Genomic DNA, 18860 nt, shown 5'->3' with positions numbered 1-18860 from the left:
ATGGGGCCCGGCCAAAGAAATAAAAATAATAAAAAGTTAAAATCACTAGGGTAAAGTTCCCAAATCTATGTTTGTTTGTTTGTTTTTTAACAACAATGCCAAGTAATTTCTTAGGCGTATTGAAGTTTGTACAGTAAAATATTTGAGCCCAGGGAGTGATATGATCAGATGCGTATTTGGTTGCAACATGAACAGTTTAGAAGGTGGCAAAACTGGAGGTTAGGAGACCCATTAGGTGACTGTTGGAATAATCTAGGTAAGAGAAGTTGATGACCTGAACTAGATTGGGATTGGAGTTGGAGAAAAGTAGATGAACGAGAGAGATGTGAATGTCAGATTATTTGGAAGATGAATTGTCAAGACTTGATGGTTTGCTTGGATATGGAGGTAACATGCAGCTGCATGAATGCTGGTGCTATTTCCTGATCTGGAGAGAATGCAGGAAAACTAGCAAGCTCCTTATGGTAGTGGTGGAAGAGTAGAAAAGAGAAACCAAGTTCAACTGTGGGCCTGTTAATTTTAACAGAGGAACACAACATTGTAAAAGCAACTATACTCCAATAAAAATTAATTTTAAAAATTTAATGGGGGACTTAAAAGGAGAGATATCCAGTAGGCAACTAGAGGATAGTTCAATAGTCGCTAAGAGAAATATCTGGCTATAAGATACAGCTATAGCAGAGGCAGATTTGCTGTGAAGCTGATGAAGTTACTCCAGGTCTCTTTTGCAAAGTCTCCTTTCAAGGCTCTGAGACAGGCACTAAGAATTCTATATTTGAAGAGCTATATTAATTTTCTTAAGTTGTGTGAACTTAATTTCCCGATTGTGTAAGCTTTAGGCCTCAGAAAACCTTGGATCTGTTTCTGAGCTATATAGGTCAAAATTATCAGTGTACATGATGGTAACGAAGTACCCTGAGAAGACGAGATTGCCTTAGGAGAATGTATAGAGTAAAAAACAACAGAGATCTTAATATGTTACACATTGTTTTCCAGGAATAACTATTATTTTAAATTAGGTATAGAGAAAAATCAGGGGAAAAAAATCTTAAAAAACAATGTAAAAAAGTTTGTAGTCGTATGATACACTATGATTTAATTGAACTTAAAAGCTTTATATATTTAAAGTATTATATAAATTTGCCTTTTTGGGTAGGCCCATAAGGAATCATTTTGATAACTGTGAATGAAAAAATTAAACTCTCAAGAGTATTTTTTTTCTAAATCTTAAAAGAAGGATGAAGATTTAAGTTAAATATGGTGGTTCTTATCTAAATACTTCTCGAATCAGATAAATATCTACTATTTAATGTGTAATAGATCATATATATATCACATATAATATTGGTTTGGCCAAAGAGTTTATTCAATTTTTTCCATAAGATGGCTCTAGTAGCACTTAGTTGTCTTTAACTTCATTCGAAACAATTTTGTTAGATTGTATTGTGACAGCTGTCATATCAGCGTGCATAAAAAAAAAAAAAATCAAAATTGGTGAATTTTTGTGGAGCTATTTTAACATTGAAGATGGAAGAAAAAAGCAATATTTTTGGCATATTATGCTTCATTATTTCAAGAAAGGTCAAAATGCAACTGAAATGCAAAAAAAAAAAGGTTTGTGCAGTGTATGGAGAAGGTACTGTGACTGATCGAACATGTCAAAAGTGGTTTGCAAAGTTCCGTGCTGGAGATTTCTCGCTGGATGATGCTCCACGGTCGGGTGGACCAGTTTAAGTTGATAGCGATCAAATCGAGACATTAATTGAGAACAGTCAACTTTAAGCCATGCGGGAGATAGCTGACATACTCAAAATATCCAAATCAAGCACTGAAAATCATTTGCACCAGCTTGGTTATCGCTTTGATGTTTGGGTTCCACATAAGTTAAGCGAAAAAAACCTTCTTGACCGTATTTCCTCATGCGATTCTCAACTGAAATGTAATGAAAATGTTCCGTTTTTAAAACAAATTGTGACGGGTGATGACAAGTGGATACTGTACAATAATGTGGAACGGAAGAGATCGTGGGGCAAGTGAAATGAACCACCACCAACCACACCAAAGGCCCGTCTTTATTCAAAGAAGGTGATGTTGTGTATATGGTGGGATTGGAAGGGAGTCCTCTATTATGAGCTCCTTCTGGAAAACTGAACAATTAATTCCAACAAGAGCTGCTCCCAATTAGACCAACTGAAAACAGCCCTTGATGAAAAGCGTCTGGAATTAGTCAACAGAAAACACATAGTCTTCCATCAGGATAACGCAAAACCGCATGTTTCTTTGATGACCAGGCAAAAACGGTTACAGCTTGGCTGGGAAGTTCTGATTCATCCACCGTATTCACCAGACATTGCACCTTTGGAATTCCATTTATTTCGGTCTTTACAAAATTCTCTTAATGGAAAAAATTTCAATTCCCTGGAAGACTGTAAAAGACAGTTCTTTGCTCAAAAAGATTAAAAGTTTTGGGAAGATGGAATTATGAAGTTGCCTGAAAAATGGCAGAAGGTAGTGGAACAAAAGGGTGAATACGTTGTTCAACAAAGTTCTTGGTGAGGGACTTCCCTGGTGGTCCAGTGGTTAAGGCTCTGTGCTTCCACTGTAGGGGGGCTGGGTTAAATCCCTGGTCGGGGAACTAGATCCTGCATGCATGCCACAACTAAGAGTTTGCATGCCCAACTAAAGATCCTGCATGCCGCAACTAAAAGATCCCAGGTGCTGCAACTAAGACCCGGTGCAGCCTAAATAAATATTTTAAAAAATAATAAGGTTCTTGGTGAAAATGAAATATGTGCCTTTCATTTTTACTTGAAAACTGAAGGCACTTTTTTGCCAACCCAATATATAGATAAGTGTATCATTTACTCAAAAAAAATCTATTCTAGTTCAATCAATGGCCTTCTCATCTTCATTCTTAAAAATTGTCAAGGAAAGGAAATCTTTATAAATTTATTTATTTAATTTATTTTTGGTTGCATTGGGTCTTTGTTGCTGCGTGCAGGTTTTCTCTAGTTGTGCAGAGCAGGGGCTACTCTTCATTGAGGTGCGTGTGCTTCTCATTGAGGTGGCTTCTCTTGTTGTGAAGCACGGGCTCTAGGTGCGCGGGCTTCAGTAGTTGTGGCATGCGGGCTCAGTAGTTGTGGCTCACGGGCTCTAGAACGCAGGCTCAGTAGTTGTGACGCACGGGCTTAGTTGCTCCATGGCATGTGGGATCTTCCCGGACCAGGGATCGAACCCATGTCCCCTGCATTGGCAGGCGGATTTTTAACCACTGTGTCACCAGGGAAGTCCCAGGAAAGGAAATCTTCAATAATGTCGCATGATCAGAAATCCCTTATGTCTAATCTAAATCTCTGATTCTCATGCAGGAAGAGGACCATTTTTAAAAAATCAGCTTTATTGGACTTCCCTGGTGGCGCAGTGGTTGAGAGTCCGCCTGCCGATACAGGGGACACGGGTTCGTGCCCCGGTCCGGGAGGATCCCACCTGCCGCGGAGCGGCTAGGCCTGTGAGCCATGGCCGCTGAGCCTGCGCGACCGGAGCCTGTGCTCCGCAACGGGAGAGGCCACAACAGTGAGAGGCCCACAAACCGCGCCCCCCACAAAAAAAAATCAGCTTCATTGAGGTATGTTTTACATACATTAAAATTCATCAATTTTAAGTGTACATTTCATTGTGTTTTTGACAAATGTGTACAGCAGTGCAACCACCATGACAATCCAGATATATAATATTTCTGTCACCCTCAAATGTTCCCTGTGCCCCTTTGCCATCAGTCTCCCCCACAATCTCTCACCCCTGCCCCCGGCAACCACTAATCTGTTTTCTGTCATTGCAATTTTGACTTCACCAGAATTTCATATAAATGTTTATAGTCTTTTGTGTCCATCTCTGGCTTCTTTCACTTAACACAATGCTTTTGAGATTATCCATGTTGTATCAGTAGTTCACTCCTTTGTAATGCTAACTAGTATATTCCATTGTATGGATATATCACAATTTATCGATTCACCAGTTGATGGACATTTCAGTTGTTTCTAGTTGGGGGCTATTATGAAGAAAGCTGCTATGAATGTTTACATACCAGTTATATACCAGTTCATATTGACATCTGTTTTCATTTCTCTTGGGCAAATACTCAGGAGTAGGATTGCTTAGGAGTGAGTTGCATTGCAATGTGCATTTAACTTTTTAAAAAACTGCCAGACTTTTCCAAAGTGAATGTAATATTTTGCATTCCCACCAGCAATGTGTGAGTTCTAGTTGCTCCCCATTCTCTGCTGCACTTAGTATTGTTAGTCTTTTTAATTATAGTGATTCTAGTGGGTGTAGTGATATCTCGTGGTTAATTTGCATTTCCCTAATAACTAATGATGTGAATCTTTTCATGTGCTTATTTGCATTTCATATATCTTTGTTGATGGAGTATCTGTTCAAATCTTTTGCCCATTTATTAATTGGATTATTTGTCTTATTGAGTTGTAAAAATTATTTATATATTCTGGATACAAGTCTTTTATCAGATACATGCTTTGAAAGTATTTTCTCCCAGTCTGTGGCTTATTTCTTTTTCTTTTTTTTAAAATTAATTAATTAATTTATTTTTGGCTGTGTTAGGTCTTCGTTGCTGCCCGCGGGCTTTCTCTAGTTGTGGTGAGCAGGAGCCACTCTTCATTGCAGTGCGTGGGCTTCTCATTGTGGTGGTTTCTCTTGTTGTGGGGCACGGGCTCTAGGCACGTGGGCTTAGTAGTTGTGGCTCGCAGGCTCTAGAGCACAGGCTCAGTAGTTGTGGTGCACGGGCTTAGTTGCTCCGCGGTATGTGGGATCTTCCCAGACCAGAGAATGAACCTGTGTCCCCTGCACTGGCAGGTGGATTCTTAACCACTGTGCCATCAGGGAAGTCCACTGTGGCTTATTTCTTAATTTCTCTTAAGTGTCTTTCAAAAAGCAGAAGATTTTTTTTCTTTTTGGCTTTTTTTTTACTTGTCATACCTTTTATTTTTTAATTGAAATATTGTTGATTTACAATATTATATAAGTTGCAGGTGTACAACATAGTGATTCATGATTTTTAAAGGTTATACTCCATTTATAGTTATTATAAAATATTGGCTATATTCCCTGTGCTGTACAATATATCCTTGTAGCTTATTTATTTTATACACAGTAGTTTTTAGCTCTTAATCCCCTACCCCTATCCTTCCCCTCTCCGCTTCCCTCTTCCCACTGGTAACCACTAGTTTGTTCTCTCTGAGTCTGTTTCTTTTTTGTTATATTCACTAGTTTGTTTTATTTTTTAGATTCCACATATAAGTGGTAACATAAAGTATTTGTCTTTCTCTGTCTGACTTATTTCACTAAGCATAGTAACTTCCAAGTCCATACATGTTGTTGCAAATTGCGAAATTTCATTCTTTGTTATGGCTGAGTAGTATTCCATTATATGTATATGTATATATATATATATATATATATATATATATACACACACACACACACACACACATCACATCTTCTTTATCTTTTCATCTGTTAATGAACACTTAGGTTGCTTCCATATCCTGGTTATTGTAAAGCTGCTATGAATGTTGGGGTGCATGTATCTTTTCAAATTAGTGTTTTTGTTTTCTTTGGATGTATACACAGAAGTGGAATTGCTAGATAATATGGTAGTTCTATTTTTAGTTTTTTGAGGCACCGCCATACTGTTTTTCACAGTGGCTGTACCAATTTACATTCCCACCAACAGTGCAAGAGGGTTCCCTTTTCTCTACATCCTCACCAACATTTGTTTTTTGTGGTCTTTTTGATAATAGCCATTCTGACAGGTGTGAGGTTATATCTCATTGTGGCTTTGATTTGCATTTCTCTGATGATTAGTGATGTTGAGCATCATTTCATGTGCTATTGTTCATCTGTATGTCTTCTTTGGAAAAATGTGTATTCAGGCCTCCTGCCCATTTTTGGATCAAGTTGTTTTTTTTTTTTTGATGTTGAATTGTATAAGCTGTTATGTATTTTGGGCATTATCCCCTTATCAGTCATATCATTTACAAATATTTTCTCCCATTCAGTAGGTTGTCTTTTCGTTTTGCTGATGGTTTCCTTTGCTGTGCAAAAGCTTTTAAATTTAATTAGGTCCCATTTGTTTATTTTTGCTCTTGTTTCCTTTGCCTTAGGAGATAGATCCAAAAAAATATTGCTGTGATTTATGCCAAAGCCTGTTCTGCCTACGTTTTCTTCCAGAAGTTTTATAATTCCTGGTCTTACGTTTAGGTCTTTAATCCATTTTGAATTTATTTTTGTATATGGTTTGAGAAAATGTTCTAATTTCATTCTTTTACTTGTACCTGTCCAGTTTTTCCAGCATCACCTATTGAAGAGACTGTCTTTTTTCCATTGTATATTCCCAGACAAAAAGAAATAAAAGGAATCCAAACTGGAAAGAAATAAATAAAACTGTCACTGTTTGCAGATAACATGATACTATACATAGAAAATCCTAAAGACACCACCAAAAAACTACTAGAGTTCACCAATGAATTTGGTAAAGTTGCAGAATACAAAATTAATATACAGAAATCTGTTGCATTTCTATGCAGTAACAATGAACTATCAGAAGGAGAAATTAAGGAAACAATTCCATTTACAATTGCATCAAAAAGAATAAAATAGCTAGAATAAACCTACCTAACGAGGTAAAAGACCTGGACTAAGAAAACTATAAGACACTGATGAAAGAAATTGCATATGACACAAACAGATAGAAAGATATACTGTGTTCATGGATTGGAAGAATTAATATTGTTAAAATGACCATATTACTTGAGGCAATCTACAGATTCACCGCAATCCCTGTCAAAATACCAATGGCATTTTTTACAGAACTAGAAAAAATAATTTAAAAATTTGTATAGAAACAGAAAAGACCTGAAAAAGTCAAAACAATCTTGACAGACAAGCACAGAGCTGGAGGTATCACGGTCTCTGACTTCAGACTATACTACAAAAAGCAGAAGTTTTAAGTTTTGATGAAGTACAGTTTATCAGCTTTTTTCTTTTATGGCTTTGGGCTTTTTGAATTCTGAGAAATCTTTGTCTAATCCAAGGTCACAAAGATTTTTGTCTATGTTTTGTAGTTTTAGAAATTTTATAGTTTCATCTCTTACCTATTCTTTTATGATTCATTTCAAGTTAATTTTTTTGTATATGGTGTGTGGTAAGGGTGAAGGTTTTTCCACATGGATATCTAGATGTTCCAGCACCATTTGTTGAAAAGGTTATCCTTTCCCCCATTCAATTACTTTGGCCCCTTGGTTGAAAATTAAATGAATATATTTGTGTTTGTCTATTTTTGGACATTCTATTATATTCCATTTAACTGTATGTCTATGATAATCTTTTAGTAATGAAAATAATTTATTTTACTTTGGTGGAAAGTATTCTCAAGTTATTCTTAGATATTATGAGAAAGGGCTGAATCCTATACATGTGAAAAATTTTCATTCTCCTCAAACACCTATTACTCTAACTGGAAATGTATATGTGTACTAAAGGATTTTCCCATAAGTAATTCCTAGGATAGTAAGTTATTGTAGGGAATATACATTTTTTTATGTAATAGACGTAATTAGGCATTTTTTGTTTGCTTATAGCTTCATTTTCTCAGAATGTAAGAAAGAGGGTAAAATAAACTCTTGTCATGTGGAAATCTTTAAAATAACCAAAACTATGTTCTGTTAAGAAAAAAATGAAAAAAATATTGCAAATTTCAAAGAATAAAGCAGAATAAACCTGTTCTTTGGGAATAATAGCAACATAAATACTACAAATCAAGGAAGGGGATTTCCTGACTTCTGCTTCCAAGCAGTTCCAATAAATGAAGGAGGAAGTTATTTTCCTTTTTAAAAAAACTTATTGTTGGCAGGATTAGTGTACTTCCTTTCACTCTTTTAGGACTTTAAATACATATACACTACTGTTACTGAACTTCATAAACCTTTGGGATTTTTGTCAGATTCTTAGTTTGCAGAGTCTTAAATTGTTTCAGTAAAAAGTCACTTTGTTAAAAAAAAAAGTCACTCTGTTGTGGAAAAGTCCAGAGCCAGGGAGATGATGCATTACCAAGAGGGACGGAAACACTCAAACATTAACAATTGACTTGGAGCGTCCCTTGCTCTGGTGAAATAAGCATAGGCTTTGGAACCAGAATACATTTGCATTTAATCTCTTTGACTTCTTAACATGAGTTGGGGGTGGGGGCAAGTTTCCTAACTTCTTTAAGTCTCAGCTTCATCATTGGCAATAATAATACTTGGTTGACATTGTTGTCATGAGGATTAAATTAAATGACCTAGTACTCTGCTTAGCATATACTACACATTCAGTAAATATCAAATCCCTGTCCCTCTTCTCCCAGTCCTTCCTCATATAGGTTGAGAAGTTTTCTGGAGGTAAATTGTATACCCCACATCAGAAGCGGATCTGTTTGTTCTTCCTTATTTTTTGGTAACAGACTGATAGAAGTTTGAAAATTACTGGGGAACAGGAGAACAGATGAGCTCAGGGATCAGACTCTAGGATAAGAAACTAGTTCAGCAGGAAGTTTGCACTGTCAGCCCCTTAAGGATCATATGCTCAAGGTGTCTAATCCCATCTCACATGTTTAATACCTCAAATGTCACTTGATGGTAGAAGACTCTCTAGGGAATTCTGTGAGAACAGTACCCAGCTGTAGTGGAAAGCTGACCTGAGAGCACCTTTTAGTCTTTCTCTATCCTTCTTTGTCCTAATGTAATTTAATTATGTCCTCTCTTGCTTCAGCTTTTAAATTCAAAGACACTTATTATTAGAGTTTGTTACCTTAAATTACCAGATTCTGGCCCTTGTCATCTCCTCCCACCTTGATCCTGTGAAAGAGACAGTGGCACTGCCTAATTTAAGTTGCTTTTGGTTCCTCTTCCCTGCTTCCCCACACACCTGCCCTTTCACAATTAATTTCATTTCTAAAGGCAGGAAAAAACTTTTCAAAATGCCGCAGCTACTTATTGTGAAGACCTCCATATCCCTATAGCAAACAACAGATCCTCAATTATGTGTGCAGATATCAATGTACTTTTGGGGGGATATTGCAGAAAAATTATCAATTTTTATTTTGAGAATATCTGCCAAAACTCAAAACACTCCCAATCAGTTAGACTGATTACACTAACTTACTGTTATGTCTGTATCACTATTCCAATTCTAATGAAGAACAAAATGAAGATTAGACTTTCTATATTGTTTACTCACTGTATTAGACCTTGAGAATATAAAAAGTACAAGATTTGGACTTCATACTTAAGTCACAGGGAAGGCAAGCTAAGATTAGAATTCAAAGGCCCTGGGCTTCCCTGGTGGCGCAGTGGTTGAGAGTCCGCCTGCCGGTGCAGGGGACACGGGTTCGTGCCCTGGTCCGGGAAGATCCCACATGCCGCGGAGCGGCTGGGCCCGTGAGCCATGGCCGCTGAGCCTGCTCATCCGGAGCCTGTGCTCTGCAGTGGGAGAGGCCACAACAGTGAGAAGCCCGCGTACCGCAAAAAAACAAACAACAACAAAAAAACAAAAACAAAAAAAGAATTCAAAGGCCCTAATTCTGTTTTCTGGCATGTACAGAAATTCTATTGTATAGTGCATTGGATTTATCTCAAGCATAAAAATACGCAGAGCTCTTCCTCTGATTCTGTATATAAGATATATTCATATATATGTACATATATTTAACTTAGACTATAACACCTATCAAATAATATTTCACTAATTGGTTGACTTCCAAAAGCTCATTCTTTTCTCTGCTCCTTTTATTCATGCATAGATTTGAGCCTGCTCAGATATATATACAAACTTTTTTACGCTTTCTGTTACAATGTCACTCAGATGTAGCAACATCATGAGTAAGAAAAACACTCAGTCATTAAACACTCTTTTCTGGAAAGAGTTCTTGTTAGAAGAAATAAGTAAAGGTCTTTATGTTTAAGCTATTGCTACATGGATATTCTGGTACGTGCTGCTGAAAGCACCATTGAAGAAATTCAGTCTATAGTTAAAGCATCTGACCTAGATAGGTGTTCTTCCAGATTTTCAAAAACTAGATCATTTAAATCTTATGTAAACATTTCAAGAAATAGAAAAAGTAGAAATACTCTCCAACTCTTTCCATAAGACCATGATAGCCTTGATACCAAAACAAGGAGAGAAAGAAAAAGGCCAATCTTATAAAAATTCTAAATAAATTATTAGTAAATTGAATCTAGCAGTGAAGATCATTTCCAACATTAAAATGTTACAAGAATTCTCTCTAAAACCAGGAACAAGATAAAGATATCTACTATATACCACTTCTAATGAGCAGTTTATGGAAAGTCCTAGACAGTCCTTAGTCCCATAAGTCAAGGAAAAGGAATAAGAGATAGGAATAAATCTAACAAAATATATATTAGATACGGAGAAATTTTAAATTTTATTGAAAACATTAAAGAAGCTATAAATGAATAGAGAAATATCCCATGTTCGTGTGTAGGAGGACTCAATGTCAAAAAGATACTCATTTTTGGGACTTCCCTGGTGGTCCAGTAGGTAAGAACCCATGCTCCCAATGCAGGGGACCAGGGTTCCATCCCTGGTCAGGGAACTAGATCCTGCATGCATGCCGCAAGTAAGAAGCCCGCATGCCACAACTAAAGATCCCGAATGCAGCAACAAAGATCCTGAGTGCTGCAACGAAGACCCGGGGCAGCCAGAAATAAATATTTTTTTTAAAGATACTCATTTTTCAAAATTTATCTATAAATTCAATGCAATCCAATCAAAATCCCAACAGTATTTTTCTAGGAACTTGACCAACTGATTCTAAAAGTTATAGTAGTTAATACACAATATGGTATTATTGGTGCTAAGATTGGTAAATCAATGAAACAGAATATAGGGCCTAATAACAGATTCCTACCTATAAGGATTAATTTGATATATGATTAAAGATGACATTTCAGATCACTGGCTGATGAGGTGGTCAATAAAGAGTTTTGGGATAACTGACCATTCATATGGAAAAATAGGAAATACTGTCCTATTCACATCAAAATAAATTCCAAGTTCAGTAAAGTTCTAATATAAACAGCACGACAAAGCAGAGAATAGAAGGATGTGGAGCGAGACAGTAACTCAATAACTGGTACGTACATCCCACCTGGTACCAATTGGAACCAGTACATTCCATCTCTCACCTAGATCATGGCATGCACAACTTCATTAGCCAGTTTCCCTATGTCTTGTCTTCTGTCTTGTCCTCCCCAGTCCATTCTCTATACCAATAGAGTATGTGCTCTAAAATGAAAATTTTATTGTTACTCCCCAGCTTAAATTCCATTCATGGCTTCTCATTATCCTCAGTATAAAATCTAAAACACTCAAGATGGCCTGAAGCCTGCTTATATCTTTTTTTTTTTTTTTTGCCTGCTTATATCTTTAGCTTCATCTCTTAGTTCTCTACCTTCACTCTCACTTCCCTGCAGGGTAGGTCCCAGCTCTTCTGACCTTTAGTTCTTTAAGTACAATACTCTGTCTGGCCTCTGGATCTTCTCATGACATTCTCTTGAACTTGGAATACTTTTTCTTACCCTATTTCGCTTGATTAAATCTTCTTTCTCCTTCAGTCCCATCCTAGGAGTCATTCCTCAGGAAAACTTCCTCTGACACACCAAATTTAGATTAAGCATCGCTTCCAAAATATCCCTTATTAACCTTATTAACCTGTAAATTTACTCATTATTATTGCATTTATCAAACCGTATGGTAAATGCTTATTTGTTCCCTTACTACTTTCTTCCAATTCATGAAAGCAGGGATTATTTACCTAATTGATCACCAGTGCTTAGCACATTGGTGTATAGGCATTCAAATACTTATTAAATGAATGATCTCAAATATAATTTCCTCATTCTTTTTCTTTTGCCCTTACCTGTCCATAATATGGCTTCAAAGCATATACATTTTGATTATTATATTTATCAAAAAATGTTATTTCTAGGGAATACCCTAGAGGTCCAGTGGTTTGGACTGTGTGTTTCCACTACAGGGGGCACAGGTTCGATCCCTGGTCTGGAACTAAGATCCCGCATGCTGCAGAGAGTGCGGCCAAAAAACAAAAAATAAAAATAAAAAAAATGTTATTTCCAGTAATGTTTTCATGATAGCTGAATCCACTAACACATGGGTCAGCAAACTATTTCTATAAAGGGCCAGTTAGTAAATATGTTAGGCTCTGTAGGCCACATACAGTCTCTGTTACTTCTCCTCCTTCCTCTTTTTCTTTTACCTTTAAAATTCTTTAAACATGTAAAAACTATTTTAGCTTGTGAACTATACAAAACAGGCCATGGGCCAGATTTGGATCACACGTTACAGGTTGCCAACCCTTGCATTAAAACATACAATTTGAGTTCTGTAGATTTTGTTAAAATTAACTCAGCCAATTGTCATTCATTGTTTATTGTAACCTGATGATTTAGATTGAATATTACTGTTGCCACTTTAGAAATTGAAGCAAAGAGAGATTAGATGACTTACCTAAGATCATACTCTCTGTGTAGTAGACCTCAAACATGTTATTCTCTTGTATCATATGTGTCTTAAATTGGTCCTAAACATATTCTACCTTTGTAAATAAACTGGGAAAAGTGGAGTAAAAGGAACTAAAAGTTTTAGTTATTGTAATGGTCAGAAATATTATTAACATTTTCTAGATCATAACATTGAAGGAACACCCTAGAACTTGGTCCATTGGATAAGAGGATGTTGAGGAATATTGTATGATTAAAGCATGCTGGAATAAATACGTAATGATGCCTTCCCAAGGAGTGAGAAAAGGTCAGCAATCTCCTCCAGGCCATAACCTTATGGGAACTGACCTCATCTAGAAGGCAAACTATTTATCCCAATCATTTAAATGTGATGGAAGTTCGTGATAATTGAATTATGGCAGTTGGTTCTAAATAGTGATCTACAGATTTTTTACCCTAAAAGAAGTCCCAGATGTCTTCAATTTATTTCCTTTCATTGGGAGATTATTTTCATTAGATTTATTAGAGAAGTATAGAATTGTGCTTTAGGGTTGCTTGATTGATTTTGCTTTTTAAGTATGAGTGCCAGGATCTTTAGTAAACTAGAGTTTTTAAGTAGAAGATGAATTAGAACTATGAACTCCAATTAGCTCATTTACCTAGCAGAATTGGAAGCCAGGGCTTTTGTTTCAGCACTCTTATAATTATAGATTAGTACTTAAAAGACTGACCATATTTCTTTATCTTGATTTCTATTAGGCTACTCATTTGGTGAACAGCTAAACTAGATAGAAAAGAAAGGGAGAAAAGAGATGGTCCTTCAGTAACTTCTCTGGTGGCACAGTGGACAAGACTCAGCACTCCCAATGCAGTGGGCCGTGGTTTGATCCCTGGTCAGGGAGCTAGATCCCACATGCCTGCCACAAATAAGGAGCCTGTGAGCTTCACCTTCACAACCAAATAAATAAATAAAGATACTGAAAAAAAAAAAAAAGGTTATGGTCCTTCATAAGTAGCTTTTTTTTTTTGTGGTACGCGGGCCTCTCACTGCTGCGGCCTCTCCCGTCGCAGAGCACAGGCTCTGGACGCGCAGGCCCAGCGGCCACGGTTCACGGGCCCAGCCGTTCCGTGGCACGTGGGATCCTCCCGGACCGGGGCACGAACCCGCGCCCCACCGCATCGTCAGGTGGACTCTCAACCACTGCGCCACCAGCATAAGTAGCTTTTATCCTAGTTGGAGGTACTGGAGATAATCACAACTTGTATATTTATACTTATCCTCTCATTTTGTCCTCTGCTTGAGGCTCTTGATCAAGGCAAAGCCCTTTAAACTCACACAGGACCAGGTCCAAAATCTTAAATTGCACTATCCTTAAAAGGTATTTGTCTTCCAAATAAGTCAGATAGTGGAGCTTCCCATTAGTGAGTCATGCTGACCAAACATAGTTTCTGTGCTTTTCTTGCCATAACCTTTTAATCTTCCCTTTCTTTCTTTCCTATGCCTGTTGAATGACTACTGTGAATGCACGACTCAAAACAAGTTCTTGCGCACAGTATTTTCATGATTTAAGACATTTCCGTGATCTAGGCATTGACAGCAGACTATATATTCAAAGAACAATTTTTTATTTTAGTAGAAAAACAAGTTTTTACTTTTGGTACACCATCTGTGGTGGTTTTAAAACATAATTCACAATTTCTTTGATATTCCTCTCTTCAAAATGTAGGGCCCCTCCCCTGAATAAGGATAGTACTTAGGGACTTGCTTCTAATGAATAGAATGTGACAGAAATGACAGTGTGGTATTTTTGAGACTAGGTCATAAAATGGCATTGTGGCTTCATCCTTTCTGTCTCTCTTGGGTCATTGGTTCTGGGAGAAGCCAGCTACCATGTCCTGAGGATACCCATGAGGCTCTGTGGAGAGATCCATATGACTTCAGCCAACAACTACTGAGTGAACCAATTTGAAAGCAGGTCCTCCAGCCCTGGTCAGGCCTTCAGATGACTGCAGCCCTAGGCAACATCTTGACTGCAACCTCATGAGAGACCTTGATCCAGAACCAGCTAGCTAAACTGCTTCTGAACTCCTGACCCACAAAAATTGTGAGATAGCATATGTGTGTTGTTTTAAGCCACTAAATTTTGGAGGTACTTTGTTATTCAGCAATAGAGAACTGACATGCCATCATGTAGTATTTTGTAGTAAAAATTTTGATAAACCTTTTATCTGTCTTATAGATAAGCCAACCAACATTGCTTTTAGTTCTCCTAAATTCTTACTTTTTTGTTATTATTTCTTTGGACTTTCTTGGACTGAGAGATAGGCATTAAAGTCGTTATTGGCATTATTAGCATTTTTCTGTCTATTTCTCCAAATTTCTCCTGTAGTTGCTACTTTACAAAAATTGTTGCTGTATTATTTGTTGCATAGATATTTGTAACTATTATATCTTCATAGTGAATTGTAGCGTTTAGCACTATGAAATGTCCTTCTTTTTCTCATTTGATGCTTTTTTGCTTGAATGTTACGTTGTCTGGTATTAAGATTATAACCCTTGCTTTTTAAAATTTGCCTTTACCCAGTACATCTTTGTTTATTCTTTTATAAATTTATTTATTTATTTTTGGCTGTGTTGGGTCTTCGTTGCTGCGCATGGGTTTTCTCTGGTTGTGGTGAGCAGGGGCTACTCTTCATTGCGGTGCGCTGACTTCTTATTGCAGTGGCTTCTCTTGTTGTAGAACATGGGTTCTAGGCTCACGGGCTTCAGTAGTTGCGGCACTTGGGCTCAGTAGTTGTGGATTGCGGGATCTAGAGCACAGGCTCAGTAGTTGTGGAGCACAGTCTTAGTTGCTCCATAGCATGTGGGATCCTCCCCAGCCAGGGCTTGAACCCATGTCCCCTGCATTGGCAGGCGGATTCTTAACCACTTCACCACCAGGGAAGTCCGTCTTTGTTCATTCTTTTAGGCTCTCTTATATCAGCCCAGAATTAGGTTCTATTTTGTGAGTCAATCTGAAAATCTTTTTCTTCTTATAAGTGATTTAAGCCCATATATATGTGTGTGTAAGCCCATATGTATATATGTGTGTGTATACACACACACACACACACATACACACACACACACAACTGCTATGTTTGATCTCAATTATGTCATCTTTATAAATACAAAACAATTTATGGTCTTCCAGAAAACTGTGTTCAGTTTTCTTTGCTCTTTCCTTTATTTGTATGTTCTTCTCTTGATATTTAGGAAAATTTGTATTTTTTGTTCTAATGATTTCCTTTATACCAGTACTCATATAATACCTTGGTCCTCTTTTTCTTTACACATTGACTATTAGTCTCCTGCTTGGAGCAATAATGAACGAACTTGAAACTGCCTTTTCTTTCCTGTGTGCCCTCCACCATCCAATTTTAGTTAATAATGTTACTTTTCTTAATGTTTATTTTTGTCCTCCTAAATATGTTATGGTTTATAATATTCAGTAGTTGGCTTTAAATGACATCCTTTAACTCTCACTTTAAAATTTTTAGACAGTCAGTGAGATTATTCTACTCTTTTCTCTCTCCGCCATCTCTCTTTTTTTTTTAGTTATGACTATATTGTCAGAGCATATAAAATTTATATACTATTCTTATTCCCACCTTTGTTTTAGTCTTAGATATATAGCTAAATATATAATCTCTTTGTTTCACCATTCTTATTTCCATCCTCTGTGTCCTAAATGCTATATTTATTCCTAGTTGCTCTTTTTTGTTGTTTTAGGTTGCATTTCCTGGGACACAGACTAGACTCTGAGACAGAGATTTGTATACATGAAGTTTACTGGAGAGTACCTTTGGGATCAACACTTGTGACAATGTTAAGGAAGGAGTATTGGACAGTAGGAGGAGCTGAGCTGCAATTAATGGTATGCTGGTGAAGGTTTAACAACCAGTTCTCAAGATGGGTGGGAAGGCTGGGGCGGGAAGCCCTGATTTGCAGCATTTCCAGCATGTAAATACTTCCATCATGGCCAATTTTAAGCTACCAACATGAGTCACTGAACATGGATCTGCATAGTAGCACCCATACAGATACAATAGATATAACAGGAGCATAGATAATAGTAAATGTAGTAAAATAATTAGGAAGTAATGAGTATTCATTACCTTGGTTTTGAATATAATTTATTTAATTTTGTTTTATGTAATTTGTTTTAGTAATGGCTATGGTTAACAGCCTGCTTGCAAAATTCCTTAAAATGTTAATTGGCTCTCACAAGCCAGTAAGAGCCAGCTCCAGCACATCACTGACCATGACCGGTCACAACAAAGGTCTTAGCCCATATCATGAAGAGCTTTGAAGTTGGAATGGCCCTTCAGCATGTTCCTCCTTGAGGCAAGGGCCTGTTCATCTTGTCATTGGAGACAGGTGGACCCTGGGGAGAGGGTTAGACCTTGGGTGAGGGAGTTTTCTTTGGCTAAAGGAAGTACTCAGAGAAGGATTCAGCTTCCAACATTCCAGCAACTTGGGGTATTATGGTGTCAGTCATAAAGTGGGTATCTGGGGAGCACACCACAGGATCCGCTACACTTGTGTCTTGTAGTTTAGTCTTGGTTTCTGTTTTGAGACAGCATTTTTTTCTGGTATACTTTCATCTGTCAAAACTTGTGACTTGTTTCTGTTTTTTGTTTTTTTCTTACAGTAGTTTTGTCTGGATACTGATTTTTTTTTTGGTTACTGTTATTCATGTTTGAATATGTTGGATTTTTCTGGGTCAGCTTTTACAGATGAATCTTTTGGAGAGAATGGAGAGGGGTTTGAGTGCCTTTCCTGGTTTTTCAGCTCAAGTGCTCCCTCTTCTGTTGCTATAGTGAAGAGCAGTTTTCTTAATTATAATGTGTGCGGGGCGTGGGGGGGGTGTTGGTGTTTTTTTGTTTTGTTTTGTTTTTGTAATCAGACTTCTGACTCTCCTATTCTTTTTTAAAGTGCACTACTTATTACCACTAACTATTTTTCTTTCTTCCAATTACCATGGGCTGCTGTCTCCGAAGAGCATGACTTTCTTTCCAAAGTGCCTCTTTATCCTTAAAGCGGCACTTCTCAAGACTGCCACCTTTGTTCCTATGAATTTTTCAAGCCCTATGTTTTGACTTCTCTTGCCAGTGCTGCTCTGCCAATTTTCAGACCACATCTCAGCTATTCCCACTAAGGTTTGGGTGATTTCCTCCTGGACGTGAATCGTTGATGTTACTGGGTTCTATCAACACTAAGACCCTCCATGTTCCCTTACTCTTTCAAACAGATTCTGTGACCACAGATACACTTGTGGAGATTCCAGATGGTCCCTACTGTATTTTTCCCAACCTGCATGTAAACTGGAGATTGTAGGATTTTTTTTTCTTTCTTTCTGTATTTAGTATCAGTTGTGGGAATTTTTTTTTATATATGATTACGTCTCCAATTTGTTTCACTTTATTTATTTATTTTGATGATCTTTGTCAATTATTACTTGATATAAAATGGGATACTGAATTATATTATGCTTACTTAAAGCAAAGCAAAACAAAACAAAACAGTAATTCCTATATCTCCATTAATTCTTTCCCAGGAAATATTCACTAACATAATTTTGAGTCATACAAACAGTTGTTGATGTTATTTTCTAAGCAGACTTATTTAGGAGTAATTTTACATCTTTCACTCTTTGATAGCTCATCTTAATTTTAAAAAACAACAAATAACAAATAAGCAAACAAAAAATTCCCTAGGTACATTCATAGAGTATGGTATTGCTATATTGTAATTTTTTTTTTAAATCAACTCATTTTTACTTTTTATTTTTAATTAATTAATTTTTGGCTGTGTTGGGTCTTCGTTTCCGTGCAAGGGCTTTCTCTAGTTGTGGCGAGTGGGGGGCCACTCTTCATCGCGGTGCGCAGGCCTCTCACTGTCGCGGCCTCTCTTGTTGCGGAGCACGGGCTCCAGACGCGCGCAGGCTCAGTAGCTGTGGCGCACGGGCCTAGTTGCTCCGCGGCATGTGGGATCTTCCCAGACCAGGGCTCGAACCCGTGTCCCCTGCGTTAGCAGGCAGATTCTCAACCACTGCGCCACCAGGGAAGCACTGTAATTTTAATTTTAGTCTTAGCAGACAGTTTATATCCTACAATCATTTTTCAAAAATAGGCGAAATTGTTGTTAATATTGTGGAAAAAATGAACAATTTTCTGATATCATTTTTTACATCTTTCAAAGGAAATTTTACCCACAGCACA

Source organism: Phocoena phocoena, chromosome 11 (assembly GCF_963924675.1).
Source record: "Phocoena phocoena chromosome 11, mPhoPho1.1, whole genome shotgun sequence".
NCBI lineage: Eukaryota > Metazoa > Chordata > Mammalia > Artiodactyla > Phocoenidae > Phocoena > Phocoena phocoena.
This window is presented reverse-complemented; position numbering follows the sequence as displayed.